This window comes from Artibeus jamaicensis, unplaced genomic scaffold, assembly GCF_021234435.1.
Source record: "Artibeus jamaicensis isolate MK-2021 breed Jamaican fruit bat unplaced genomic scaffold, CSHL_Jam_final contig_1998, whole genome shotgun sequence".
Lineage (NCBI taxonomy): Eukaryota > Metazoa > Chordata > Mammalia > Chiroptera > Phyllostomidae > Artibeus > Artibeus jamaicensis.
The window spans coordinates 9,410,484-9,424,964 of NW_026521407.1; the positions used below are offsets into that span (position 1 = coordinate 9,410,484).

General features: G+C 46.9%; 1 protein-coding gene across 1 annotated transcript in view; it reads right to left on the reverse strand.

Moving 5' to 3' along the window:
- Positions 1 to 14,481, reverse strand: part of RNF43 (ring finger protein 43) — a 56,022-nt gene that overhangs the window by 16,848 nt on the left and 24,693 nt on the right. The window lies entirely within an intron of this gene.

The following is a 14,481-nucleotide window of genomic DNA, read 5'->3' on the forward strand; positions in this document are numbered from 1 at the left end:
ATTTTCCTAGAGTGCTGCGAGAACAAAGTATGATTTCTTTGGCCCCGGACCATCCTATGCGCCTCATGGAGGAAACCCAATGAATCCTGGCAGGAAAGGGGGTTTCCTCCCAGGGAGCTGCCCACTCTTCCCTCTCAGCTGCTGTCGAAGGGACTTCCAGAAAGAACCACCAGGGGAACCAGAGAACTTGGGATTTCTGAAGGTGACAATGTCAGTGGTGGATTTGAAAGCACAGTCCCTTTTCGAAAGCGCTTTCAGGCTATCCCGCCACTGCGTCACTGCAGCTCCTGGAACGTGGTAGGTTCTCAGCAGATGGATGTGCCCTACCTTGCTTTGAATTGTACCTTGTGAATAAAAACCTTAGGGCAGGAGATGTTGAGATGGGAGGGAGTTCCATTCTTGCTTCTACCATTTGAGGACTATTAGTCTGGTAGGGATCAAAGTTTGGTGTGGCAGGAACAAAGGTTATACACCCCTCACCCCCCAAAAAAGGTTGGGGCGTAAGGCTGCAGCTTATTCTCACTTCGGTGAAGCTGTCATCCCTGCCTCAACAAGCTCCATTAGTCCGTCTGTCTGCCCATTTGTCCAGCTCTGCATCCGTTCATTTCTTCATCCTACCAACAGTAAAGGCCCCCTTGGTGCCAAGCAGTGTAAAAACATTGAGGAGTCGTGATGAATCAGATAGGTCCTCGCCTTAAAGAAGCTTTGAAGACAAATGTGCAAACACATTGCATTGTGATATTATAATGCCGGTTCATTCAAGGGCCTGTGGAAGGGCCCAGGGAGGGGGGCTACCAACCCCACTCGGGAGGGCAGGGTGACTTCAGAGCTTCTTGGGGACTGAACAGGCATGTGCAGCAGGGAGCGTACCTTCCCAGGAGAGGAAGCGGCCTGTGCTGAGGCATGCAGGCACAGGCCCAGGGCTGGGAGGGACTGTGGGAAATTAGGTCTAATGTGAAAGAGAAGGCGGGAGATTGCACTGCAAGGGGTTAGGAAGAGCCAGACCACAGACCAGGGACCAGAGATTTGCACCTGAGAAGGATCTCCCTAGTGACCATGGAGGACAGTCTGGCGTGGTGAGGAGTCAAAGGTCAACTGCTCCAACAGGACAACAGCTGGGAGACCTTCCCTCAGGAACAACAAGTTGCAGCCACAAATGTCCACAGCTTTGCTTGACCCCTCCCCCTCTCCCAACCCCACCATGCGACCCATGGTCCAGCTTTCTCAACATAACTCCAAGAGAGCGCTCACTGACCAGAGGGTCCACTGGGAGAGGGGAGAAAGTCACTCTGGAGAAGAGCAGTCCTTGCAGCAGGATTTGCAAATATTTGATCACCTCTTGCCCTCCCCACCCCCAACCAGGCCCTCACAGCACTATATTGTAGGATGCCTCTGAGGAGGTAGAGGGAAAAAACTAACTATGGAAGAGGGAAGGGGAGAAAAGGAGCCATTAGTAAATGCCTCTGGTGTCCAACCTGCGGCCCCTTGCAGCCCAGGACGGCTATGAACGTGGCCCAACACAAAGTCGTGAATTTACCTAAAACATTATGAGAGTTTTTTGTGTGTGTGTGATTACGTGTTGCGGTGTATTTAATGTGTGGCCCAAGACAACAATTCTTCCAGTGTGGCCCAGAGATGCCAAAAAGCTGGACATTCCTGCTAGATGTTTTGTCACTGTGAAGTAGATATGATTATCCCCACTCAGAAAGAAAGAAGCTTGAGGCTCAAAGTTAAGGTCACACAAGACTAGAACCCAGCTCTGTCTGCCTCTGTCCTTTGGAGTCATGAAAGTCCAAGTGAACCACCCAGTCAGCCCTCCATTGCTGTGGAGGATCATCATCATGATGACGACGACAACAGTTTACATTTATTGAATGAACACAGCGGGCCATCGATCGTTCTGTGCACTTCTGTGTATGGACTGTCATCCTCATAACCCTGTGAGGCAGACACTATTATTGTCTCCCTTTTGGGGATGAGAAAACAGAGGCCGTTAGAAGTTAAGCAACATGCCCTGGATTATACAGCTAAAGTCAGAAGAAACGAAGTGTTGTATAAGGTAGGTTAAAAAAAATAACAATTGAGAACAATTGCCATTTGACTTTGACAATGTCGTGCCTTTCCTCACTGCGTGACCAAGAAGATGTGCTTTCCTAACCGCACATTCCTAGAGCACAAGGCCCCAACACGAGGCCCTGCCACACTCGTGGGTCTTGCAGGGTTCCGTCCCAGGCCCTCTTCTCCCTTCATCCTCCGTGCTGCCCCTGGGGGGCCCGGGCAGTCCCCTGGCTTCGTTCTCCAGGCAGAGATCGTGGATTACACATGTGCAGCCCAGACGGGTCTTGAGGTCTGGACTGATATGCCCAACAGGTAGGGCCTAGACATTTCTGCCTGCAGACATTTAGTGACACCTCTCAAATTCAGCATGTTCAAAACTGAACTAATCCTTCTGTCCCTCAGCACTGCTCCTCCAGTGTCCCTATTTCAGGGGTTGGCACGAGTACCTACCTGCCCCTCCGGTCAGATATTGTCCCCTAGTCTCCTTTCTTTTCCACCCGCTACCTCCACCACCAGTGTGCTGCCAATCATCCAATGCTAACAGTTCTATCTCCTCAGCGTTTCTCCTCTTTGTCCTCCGTCCTCCATCCCCACTATGGCTGCTCTGGCACAGGTCACCATCATTGCTGTTCCAATAAGCTGTCCCACCTCCCCCCACTCCGTTTTTTTATACTGAAGACGAAGAGGTCTAAAATGCTAACTTGAGCACATCTCTCTTCCACTTTAAACTCTTAAAAGTCTCCTTCTAGCTGTTAGAATAAAGTCTGTGCTTTTAAACATAGCTTCAAAGGCTCTGCCTGCTTGGGGCTCATGCATTCATGCCCTGCCTTGAGGCTTACCACTCCCTTCCCAGACCTCTTCCTTGCAGCCCGTGCCCCAGAAACAACCTTCACATCCGTCCGCACTTCCACTTCCGGCACTTGCTGCTGTCAGGATAGGTTGGAGGCCTCCCCTCTGGGCCCACTCAGCACTCTGCATTTCTCCAATCACAGACTTATCTTGGAGGAGTTCAGTTGTCTGTTTATGGCTCTCTCTCCCGCAGGTGATGACTGACCTCCACTGCCCCTTCGGTGCCTGCTACTCAGTTTTCTTTTATTAAGTGTTGAGGGTCTACAACACACTACTGAGAGGTAACTTTTAAAACCACACAATGCATGCCACACTCTGGGTCATGCATGGTGGCTTTGGGAGAGAATCACAGGAGATGGTGAAGGAGATTTTGGTGTTTTGCATTGAATACTTCAATCACAGGATAATATATTGAGATATTGAGTCTTATTTTTTGCTCTTGTGGAAGAATAAAAAAGAATGAGAGCTATTTGTAGTTTGTTCAGTGTCTTTTCAGCTCTTTCCATTCTAAGATAGCCTCACCTATTTCCTTGCCTGGGGTGCATCTGCCCAAAGCAAAAACCTATCTTCCAGGCTTTTGCAAAAGAATGATCTCACTGAGTAAGTGTAGGTGTCCTGAAGGCAGAAAGAAGCGTGAGTGGTGGGGGTGGGGTGGCAAGGGGGTTAGAGTCCCTGGAGTCCTGGTGGGTGGGGGGAGGCTCCTGAGTATGAGTGCCTGGACACAGGAATGGGCTTGCAGGATTAGAGGAGGGTGGGACTGCGGAGGGCTCCAGGAAACTCGGCCGACTTAAGGATTCCTTATCTTCACCTGCATCTTTCTATAAGGCTAAAAAGATGAAAAACCCCAAAGAGGACCTGCTTTCAGGGTCCAGGCCACTCTAGTCGAGAACTCAGCTTTGCACACACGCTTTGTACACTTTCATGAAGATGTGCGTACTGTCCTTTCGTGGTGTGTGCTTGAGTCTTCTCTATATCTCTATCGTCCTCCTTAAACTTATTTGGTCTGATTTTCTCCCTCTCCTTCCAAGTTTCAATATTCTGACTCCATCATGTACCTGTGTGGCCTCCGGCAGATTACTCTGCCTTTCTGAGCCTCATATTCCTGGTTTCAGAATGGGACAGAGAAATGCCTCCTTCATTTTCATGAAGACTAAAGCTACTGGCTCTGTAAGTGCCTAGCATGGAGCCCCAGACAACCAGCGCTCTTTGAATGTAGTTGTTTTTATTACTGCATTCGTAATAACAAAATCCCTTCTTATTCCTGGAAGGGACAAAACTCTTTCTGACGGCTTCTCTCTTGGCAATCTCAACAGTGCCTCTGAATGCCAGCGTTCCACAAGGCGCAGTCTGGGATAGCTCATTATCCACGGTCACTTCCCTCCTGTACTCAGCCCTCCAAACCCCACTGAACAAGCTCTTCCAGTTCCCAGCCCGCCTCCTTCCCATGAAGGCAGCCATGTGATCTCATTACCTCCTCACAAAGGGCATTCCAGGGCTCAGCTGAGCCCCGAACTTAATGCTGGTCTTACTTTATCTGTGGCATCTCCTCCTCTTGGGGTGTGTGCTTTTGGGAGCAATTCTTTACTGTCTCCTGTTTCCCAGCCACCCTCCTCCCCCCCCCCGGGCTTCTGCTGTAATAATCTCTTACTTCTCTGATTCCACGTACAGACCTTCACCCAGGCCTTGGACAGGTAACTTTACTGCCTGCTACAATTTTGCCTTTGTAATCATGAACATTGGCCAGACATCAAAGGCACCCTTCTCCCTATTTCCTCTTTTCAGATTTTATAATCATGCTCTCCTGTGCAACCTCCATTACCTGAACTTAGAACTACCTGACTTTTATCGCAGGCAGCAGGACACACCAGCATCATAAAGTCGAACTCCTGTGGCTAGGGGGTTGGGCAGAACCAGACTGGCCTGGGGTTGCTGCTTCCGGTTCCCAGCAGCAGGATAGCCTCAGTTTGTCTTTATTTAGAGTTCAGCGCTAATCTGCAGGTTTACTCTGATGGTGATTGCTTAGCCTTGGATTTGGAAACCTCTAGATCTCATTCCCATCCTTTCCGTAGCCTGTGGCTCCTCTCTGGGATGGCTAAGTTGCCTAAGGAATTATGTTGGGAGGCTCGGGAATTGACAAGAGGAGTTTCCCTTTGTCTATTTTGCTGAAATGTTTTTGCAAGGAAAATAGATTCCTGTTTAATTGTGTGATTTTTTTAAGGTACAAAGAAAATAATGCTGGTGGGGTGAGAGAAGGACGACCTTGGGCCACCTGATGGGAAGGGACTGGCGGAGAGGATGGATGACAGAGGCCTCCAGGGTTTCTTACAGATCCAGAAAACCTTCCTGGGGAGCTGGCGCTGGTGAGCAAGAGGGCTGACAAAAGCACTGGAATGCAGGGGAAGGATTTACAGGAACTAGTATAAAGGACACATGGACAACAACTAAGGGGGGTGGAAATGGGAGGGAGGTGGGGAGCACGGGGTGTGGGGGGCTGGGATGGGAGTAGAAAACAGAAAACTGTACTTGAACAACAATTAAATAAAAAAAAAGAACTGGAATGCACCGTTGTTTAATAGGAAGCAGGGTGACAAAGTACGAGGGGACAAACTGAGCTCAACAAAGGTCTGGTCTGGGGCTTTGCAAATGGTAGGCCCTTAGTATTTGGTAGCAGAATAAGTAAAACTCAGTTTGAATCCAGTTGCCATACCATTTATAAAAGAGATAATAAATAAGCCCGGCCAGTGTGGTTCAGTTGGTTGAGCACCATGCCATGGACCAAAAGGTCACGGGTTTTATTCCTGGTCGGGGCACATACCCAGGTTGCGGGTTCTATCCCCAGTCAGGGCGGGTATGAGAAGGCAACCCAGTCCATGTTTCTCTCTCTCTCTTTCCCTGCCTCTCCCTCCCTCCCTCCCTTTCTCCCTCTCTAAAAGCAATGAAAAAAATGTCCTTGAGTGAGGATAGAAAAAAAGAGAGAGAGATGAATTGTTAAGAGCCGAACCTGATTCATCCCTGTAAGGGACATTCAAAACTTGCATTTTAAAGATGAGGAATGTCAGACACGTTGCAGACTGCCCACGGTTGCACAATTAGTTCAAAGAGGTCAAGGTTTCCTGTATTCAGCCCCAGTCCCCTGTCTATGCCACACGTCCCCTCCAAGGAATGCACATGGGGAAGTATTCTGTGTGGCACGACAAACACTAGCCAAGTATCATAATGCACAAATCAACGGCTTCAGGCCATCCATTGCTAGTTTTCCCAAACTTGAGTAATTATTAGCAACAAGACTGGAGCAAGGCCTGTCTGTTCCCTTTCCCTCTAGGCCTAGGCTCTTTCTGCCCAGCAACCTCAGCTCCCTTCCTCTCCCCTAGGACTTATCTCATGTCTTTTCCTAGCCACAACAAAGGCAGCCAGACCTAGATGCTGCTCAGAGAGGCCTTTCCAGTAAATAGTCCCTGTTTGTTTAGGATGAGAAAGGTGTATCCTGAAATAGAGGTCACAGGAGCTCGGACCCAAATAATGATTATTCAGCCAGATGACCATTTCCCTCACTGTCTCACCCCACACTGAAGACTCATTCTTCAATTTAAAAATTCACCTGTCCTTGTCTCAGATTGCGTCCAAGCTCCATGATGTCACCTGAGCTTGACCTTCCTCCAATGGCTCCTATGTTAGGGATTTTCTGACCCCACACTCTGTCTGGCATCTTTGTGTGGTTCGCAGGATCATGAGCAGAATTATAAGCAGGAAAAAGAAAGGGAGGAGAAAGAAGAACTAGTAAATTGTATTAGGAAGAAAGCTTAGTTGGCAGTAACAAGACAGAGAGAGAGAAGGAGAAAAATCTCAGCCACGCAAGAGGTAGAGCTTTTATCCATTACATTCCTGTGTAGAACCAGGTCTTGCCCTGACTCAGCCCAGAACAGCCTCTAGTTACAGGGGCACCAGGAAGCTCCTTCTACTCATGAAGTTAGGAGCAAAGGAGAGGGAGCCCATCAAATACCGTCTTAGTTACATCAGCGCTCTTTGGAAGAAAGGCTATAATACAGGGTATCAAGGTGCTGATCTCCACGAAGGTCAAGACCTTAGAAGACACCCCAATCACATGGTTTGGACTCCATCCCTTAACCAAGTGAGGAACTCAGGGCTCCAACCACCAAGATCCTCCTAGGAGGTCCTGAAATGTCATCTGAGTTCTGCTACTCAGTTAGTGACCACTCTCCCAGGGAGATCTTGCCACCTTCACACTGACCTTCATCCTATAGAAAACACCACTTAAGGGACCTCATTTTGCTGTCTGCAGCCTTGGCCGGTGTGGCTCAGTTGTTTGGGAGACCAAAAGTTCGTGGTTCCATTTGGGGCACATACCCAGGCTGTGGGTTTAGTCCCCAGTCAAGGCACATGCAAGAGAAAACCAGTTGATGTCTCTCTCTCAGGGCCATGTTCCCCTCTCTTTCTCTCTCTCCCTTCTCTGCTCTAAGCATGCCCTCAGGTGAGAATAAGAAAAAGAAGCAGACACAGGTGACAGTATTGCTGGGGGCAATACCTCCTCCTCACGTTCCCAGGGTGAGGGTCTAAGAAGGCTTTGGCTGGGGGCCTCCCCAGCCCTGGCCCACGATGGCTTTGAAACAGCCTGACACAGTGCACTTCACATTTTACTATTCTTGTTGCAGCCAAACTCATGCCAGAGATGGCAGGAAGTTAGAAACCTTTGGGAAGCAGGTAGTGTTTGCTTTTAGCTAATTATTTAGGTTAAGATTATAATGCTGAAAAGCCAAAGATGAAACCCAGACAGTTCTTGTGATAAAAGACCAAAGAAATGAAGCTTCAGGAGATCAGATTATATCTTTAAATATGCCATAGGCATAGCTGGACTCCTAGCAGAGTGACTCAAACCTTGCTAAGTTTGGTGATAGCAATGCAAGGGTGTGAAATGGCTAAATTTATCTGGTTATCTCACACACACTCCAGGGCTTCAGGCCTAGTCTCCTGCTCAGGGGTTGTAGGGATTGCAAGTTGCCCCCAAAACTCTGCTCCACACTGACCACGGTCTTCCATGCCTGGCTTCTAAGCCCTCTGAGGGCAGATATTGTATCCAAATGGGCCAGCTGAATGGAATCTACACTCCGGTTTTTACTGTCACATTGTGAGTGGGGTGAAGCTATGGAGTTAGCTGGGCTGGTCCCAGTCCCCGGCTCCTGGGCAGTAACACACAACATTGCATTTACATTGCAAAGTGGGGGAAAAAAATATGGAACATGGGCCTGTGCTTCAAGAAAGAAACAAGAGAAGGGATGAAGGGGTAGTTGCACTTAGAATTACATCAGGAGAAGGGCAAAATTATTCAAGCCACCAGCCAACTCAGATGCCCAGAGTTTCTCCTCAGAAGCCATTGGGGGTTGAGATCAGGCCAAGGAGGCTTCTGTTCAGAAGAGGCAACAGTCTGGAGAGGCTTGTGTTGGAGAAAAGCCCAAGGGCTCAGCCCCGCTGCTGACAGCCCTCCGACCACAGCTCCGAATCCCTGTCCATGGGGTGGCCCTGGGGAAGAGGCCTGCTTTGGGGGGACTGTTTAATGATTTGCCAGCAAAGAACAAGGCAAACAGACTTCTGGCAGCTGCCAGGATGCAACAGGAGAGTAGATTTTTATTCCCACCCACGGTGTAGCCTTCCAGGCAGGGGATAAAAGAGACAGGGAGAGGTGGTGTTGTGAGAGTCTGGGAGGGATTGCCGTTTTGGACTCAGCATTTCACTGGGGCACTGTGGATGGTGCCTGGAGATCTTGGCATTGGTGCCATTTGGTATTTCCATCCTCTGAATATTTAGTAATTCCTAATAGCTGCATCTCTTGAGCTCCTAGGAACTAAAGAGTAAGCTATGTAAACGGCCTCTTATGGCAGATGTCGAGGCATTGAAGAGAATGAAACAAAAACAAAAAAAACCACTGTCTTTGCTCTAAAGAAATCTTTTACAGAAAATGTGTGAGATGGGAAAGGAGTTGGTTCTGTGCTAAATTCCTTTTACTTTGTCCTCTCGTGGACCTTCCTTATCTCCTTGACTCTACAGAGAAAAAGAAAAGTGGCACCTGCCTTTCTCCTGTGAGCCAGACTCCAAGATCTAAGTCCTACAGCTCCCTGCTTCTTCTGTGCCCTTGACCTCCCAGCCCAGCCCAAACCAGGTCCTTCTCTACTCCTCTGAGCAGCCTTCAGCCCCTAGGATGATATATTCAAAATTACTAAGTCACACTTTCACCTTGTATGGTCAGTTGTATCAGTCGGTGTTCCACTGTGGCCCACCCACCCTCTTACCCATTTCCTCCAGCAGAACGCCCGGCCCTTAGATGTTTAACCAAATCAGAGTCCTCTCCTCCCTCCTGTAAAGTAGATCCTGAGTTCTTTTCAAGCCCAGGACTAGGTCTTACCCATCCCTTAGCATAATGCCAGGCACATAGTAGATACAGAGGGGAAAAATGTACGTTTAATTATCTATTTCAATAAACAGATGTGAGATCACGTAAACGTGGCAGATGCACTGTTGTTTGATCAGGATACGATTATATTCAGATTTCTGCTTTCTCTCCAGAGATCTTCTGTATAGTCCCTCTACATTTCTGACCTCTTAGGGAAGGGAGAGCTCTTTTCCTTCCTTTTTACATGACGCCTAAATCTCCCTTATAACTGGAACAAAACTGTCTTCTTTTAGGAAACCCTCCCTGTTTAATAACCTATGCCTAGTTACTGTCTTGTCCTCCCCGTGTATCAATGTGCTGAGTAGAGCACAATCTGTAATGGGGAAGAAAGTAATCTTCCCACCAAAAAATGTGAATGGCTCCTGCTCTCGAGAGACTCGAATCTGATTGTAGACCTAGAGACATGCATTCACAGGCTCTGCACGGGGTCTTAAGGCCATCTGTCAGGTGACACACAGGGAATGCAAATTCACAGAGCACAGCGCTGATGTATTGGAGAATGCAGAATGAATGGTAAACTTATTTACACTTGCTATATTGCTTTTGAAGTACTCTCTAGTCATTTTGGGGCTATTAGTCTATCTCCCAGAGATGATGGGAAGCTCCTTCAGAGCAGGAGCCATTTAGAGACTATTAAAAACAGTTTCAATTATTTTTTTAACCTCATAAAATTGACTCAGGCTCTTGCTCACCACTGGCTCTAGGCCACAGTGTTGGCTGAATGTTCTAGGTCAGTGGTCCCCAACCTTTTTGACACCAGGGACTGGTTTTGTAGAAGACAATTTATCCAAGGACTGTGGTGGGGGTAGGGGTGTGCCTTCGGGATGATTCAAGTGCATTACATTTAAGCTCACCTCCTGCTGTGTGGCTGGGTCCTGACAAGGCCTGGACCGGTACCAGTCCATGGCCAGGAGGTTGGAGACCCCAGTTCTAGGTGAGTGAACATCACTCCCTACCAACATTGTATAAAGATTTGACCAATGATCTGCACATGGGAAAGGTCTAGGAAAACTCAAGACTTGTTTTACTCCCAATAGCATTCCATTTTTTTTTCTAGGTGGGTCTTTTTTCTTACCTTTAATAGAACAAGAGAGAAATTCTCTCTCTTTTCTCCATCCTTTATACCCTGCGAAGCGGATGCGTCTGAAGTCCAAATTTTAAAGACTTCAGCTGAGGAGCCATTTGAGCTCTTTGCCTGCCCGTCGTTTAGCCTCCCAGCAGCCTGAGTCTCTCCAGCCTACCCTGGCCTGAGGGCATGCGGAGGCCGCCTCACGCCCAATACAGTCCTGTCCTCAGTTATTCCAGACACCCCTTGGCTTGCTCTCTGTGAACTGTGAGTTCTTTGTTGCTTTCTAATTGCTCCAGCTTCTTTATTTTTCTTGCTAAGTGCAGGTGGTAAGAGATTCGAAAAGATAATCAAAGTGCTGTTAAATGGTGGAGGCATCTTCTCAGTTATCAAGTTGGCTCTGCTGAAAGAAGGCCCTGTTTGCATTTGTCAGGAGCTTCAGGGAGGTGCCCTCACCAGACTCAGTGGGGAAGGGAAGTACTTAGAGTGCTAGGGAGGGGAGCCAAATTCCTGGGTTGAGAGTTCACAGGGCAGTGAAGATCAATAGCAGCACTTTTGATTTGTACCCTGTTATCAAGGTACAAAGCAACACTACCCTTTGTCCTTTTAATTTTTATTCTGCTAATGGAACCCTTCACCCTAAATTAAGACTATTACTCAGCTTCGACATTGTATTTTATATTAGCAAAGTGCTTTATAATCCTTCATTAGCTATTTTATTTTCCCTTTATTAGTACCACCTGTTTCACAAACTAGGTGGCAGAGCCGAAGCAATGCAACCAGGAATATTGTGCTTGCACCCAGGAATCCTGAATTCTGCACATGGATTTCATGTACTAATAGCAATGAAAGGAGACTTGAAGGACCACCGTAAGAGTCACAGGGTAAAAGAACAGAAGCGCCAAAATGATAAGAGCCTTCTTGGGAACTAAATCTCCAATGAGTTAGAGCAAGACTTGAAAATTTTACTTTATTTTGCTAGCAGTAAAACTAAGAACCTTCATTGATTTAAATGAAGAATGTGATCACCAGACACACCTTCGGGCTGTGGATTGTCGAATTTCCTCCATAACAGAACAGAGGAAAGCAGGAAGAAACCAGGACAAACCTCAGCCTAATTCTGCCAGTTGTTTCCCAAGGGACTGATGCTAAGCAAGACAATATCCCTTATCACCTCTGATCTGTCCAGTGCCCCTTCTTGACACTCTCCTCGCTCTGTCTTTGTGAAATAATGCTACTCTAGTTCTTCTACTTCTCTGACTGTCCATCATCTTTCTCACCTGTTCTTCTTCCTCTCATTTTAGTATAAGGATATATTCTCTGATTTTTATGATCTCTATCTCTCTGGGGTTCTTATTCACTCCAGTCTTCAGTGATAATTCTCAAATTTGTCCAAGGTCAAATTCTCCTGCACTTCAAAAGGCCTGCAGACATTATTTCTTCATAGTCTTATTGGTACTTCAAGCTCAGACAGAGCAGACCCACATACCATCTTCTCCCTGCACTCCACCCTAAACCAATAGCCCTTCTTTACCTATTTTTGTAAATGGTGCCATCATTTTCCTAGAGACCCAGGCTGAGCATCTCTGCCTCAATTTGCCTCCTCCTCTCCATATCCAATTATTTGAACTCACCTTTGGAAATCTACCTTCTCTATGTCTCTGGAGTCTGAATCATTACAGTTGACTTATTATAACTATTCTCCAGGCTCTCACCATTCCAGAGCTCTTTATATATTCCTGCAAGAATGATCTTTGTAAACATAGCACTGATCATATTATTGTCCTATTCAAAAGCCCTCCAGTGCCTTCTTAATTAAATTCAACATCCTCAGCCTATCACATCAAGGTTCTGCACTGGCTTTAGAATTAGACAACTTGGCCTCACCCTTTAACTCTGACTTACAAGATGTGTGTGATTTTGAGTGGGTAGCCTGACCTCTTGAGTCTTGGTTTCATTATTGGTAAAAAAAAAAAAAAAAAAAAAAGCATGAGGGAGGGGCCTGGGGTGGGCTAGGATGAGGGTGAAAGGTAGAAAACTGTACTTGAACAACAATGAAAATAAAGTAAAATAAATACAGACACTCCCCCCTCACTAAGAATATCATTATAGTCAGTCAATGAAATAACATACAGAACTTGCAGTTTCCGCACACAGTAGGCACTCGAAGAGTGTAATTCCTTCCTCTTCCCCTCTACCTTTTCAGCTTTACGCCCGCTTCCCTCCTACTTGTACTATACTACTTGTCCAAACCAGAGCGTATTACCCACTATCCTCTCACATCTCTCAGAACGTCTATTACTCCTATGCTGTCACTTTTTAAAATCTTACTTATCCTTCTAAAGCACGTGTATCTGCTACCTCTTTCACGAAGAAACTCTTCTTCATTTGAGAGGCCCCAGTCAACTTGTGTGTATTTATTACATGGCACTTCTCACCTTCTGCTTTATAGTCTTATCCTTTAAACTGGGGGCAGGGGTTTCTTGATATCGCACATGGCACGGTGCCCTAACATAAGGCAATCAATAAATATGTGCTGAATTAATATTGAAAGCTTGAGCTTTTGGTCTCCCAAGAGTCCATTCATTTGTGATTCATGTTTCACACTGAGAACTCTTTAGAAACAATCTCCGGCGGGATATCAGAATTTCAAACAGCGTTAGCAGAGAAGCTGAGTCAGTCTAGGATTAAGTTCAGCCCTAGTTCAGCCAACAGGCATCGTCTGGACCCTGTTCCTGCTTGAGATTAATTTGGCAACTCGTGTGAGCCATGGGAGCTTTTTTGAATAAATTCCGATGGGAACATATTTGTCTTTGGAATAGGCAAACAAGAATGTATGTGCATGATGCCTATAAACATCAATCACGGTTAGGTTGACAATGACAATGGCTTTCCTGGTATAAAAAGGAGTCCCCAAAAGCCACTTGGTTTCATAGGTTCGGAATGTGGCTCAGCTAACAGGTTTAACTATACCTTACTTTGGCTTTCATCCAATGCATTTCCTCTTGGCCCACTTAGCAAATAAATGGATAATTACATGACATCAGCCACCATGGTGGCTGGAACACAAGGTGGTTTCATGGTGCCATATAACACGGCACCAAGTTTCTGAATCACCAACCACAGGTGCATTCGCTCTTCCCCTCACCACTATCCCCTTCCATAATAATCACCTTATCTGACATTGCTGTTGACACAGTGACTACGCGCAGGTCCTGGGCACTTTCCTCTGCTTCTTCCTAGTGTTTGTTCGGTGGGGGGACTTCTGTGCAGAGATGTCCACGGTGAGTGCTTACAGTGTGGGAGTAATCACGCAGTTGCCAGGCCACGCTTTAGCTAGGCTTACCTCAGAATGTAACAGCACATCCAGCTGCTAATCCCACACCTACCTGAACTGCTTCAGAGGCCGAACTCCCTCCCTAGCCAAACATCGAGCTAGCGGAGCTGCTGTCTGTCACTCATTTTATTCTTAAATAAATTATCAGGCCTGGTTCTGGAGCCATCTTTCTCCCTAAAACAGCAGCTATTGCAATTTTCCCCCAAACCCTTTGTAGTAGAGCAGATCAATAGCTACCAAATGTTCCCTGTCTAGATGTAGTCACTTGGTGTTACTACTGAGTGGGATGCTGGATGGGTACGCATGGAGAGTTCCCCTTGGGCACATCAGAATGGGCCTGGAGTAGGGCCTCTTAGTTGGCACGTGTTTGATGAACATCTGTCTTCTTCCCAAAATTGTGTTAGGTCCTTCCCAGGAGTTACAGTCGTACTGGGGAGATAACATACACATACACAAAAACTAAATAGTGGTACAAATGATCTATTGTCACCCTGGCCAGTGTGGCTCAGTTGGTTGGAGCATCATCCCGTAAACTAAAAGGTTCAGGTTCAATTCCCAGTCAGAGCACATGCCTGGGTTACAGGTTTGGTCACCAGTCAGGGTGCATGTGGAAGGCAACCCATCAATGTTTCTCTCCCTCTCTCCCTGCCTTCCTTCCCCTCACTCTAAAATCAATAAGCATGTCCTTGAGTGACAATTAAAAAGAGA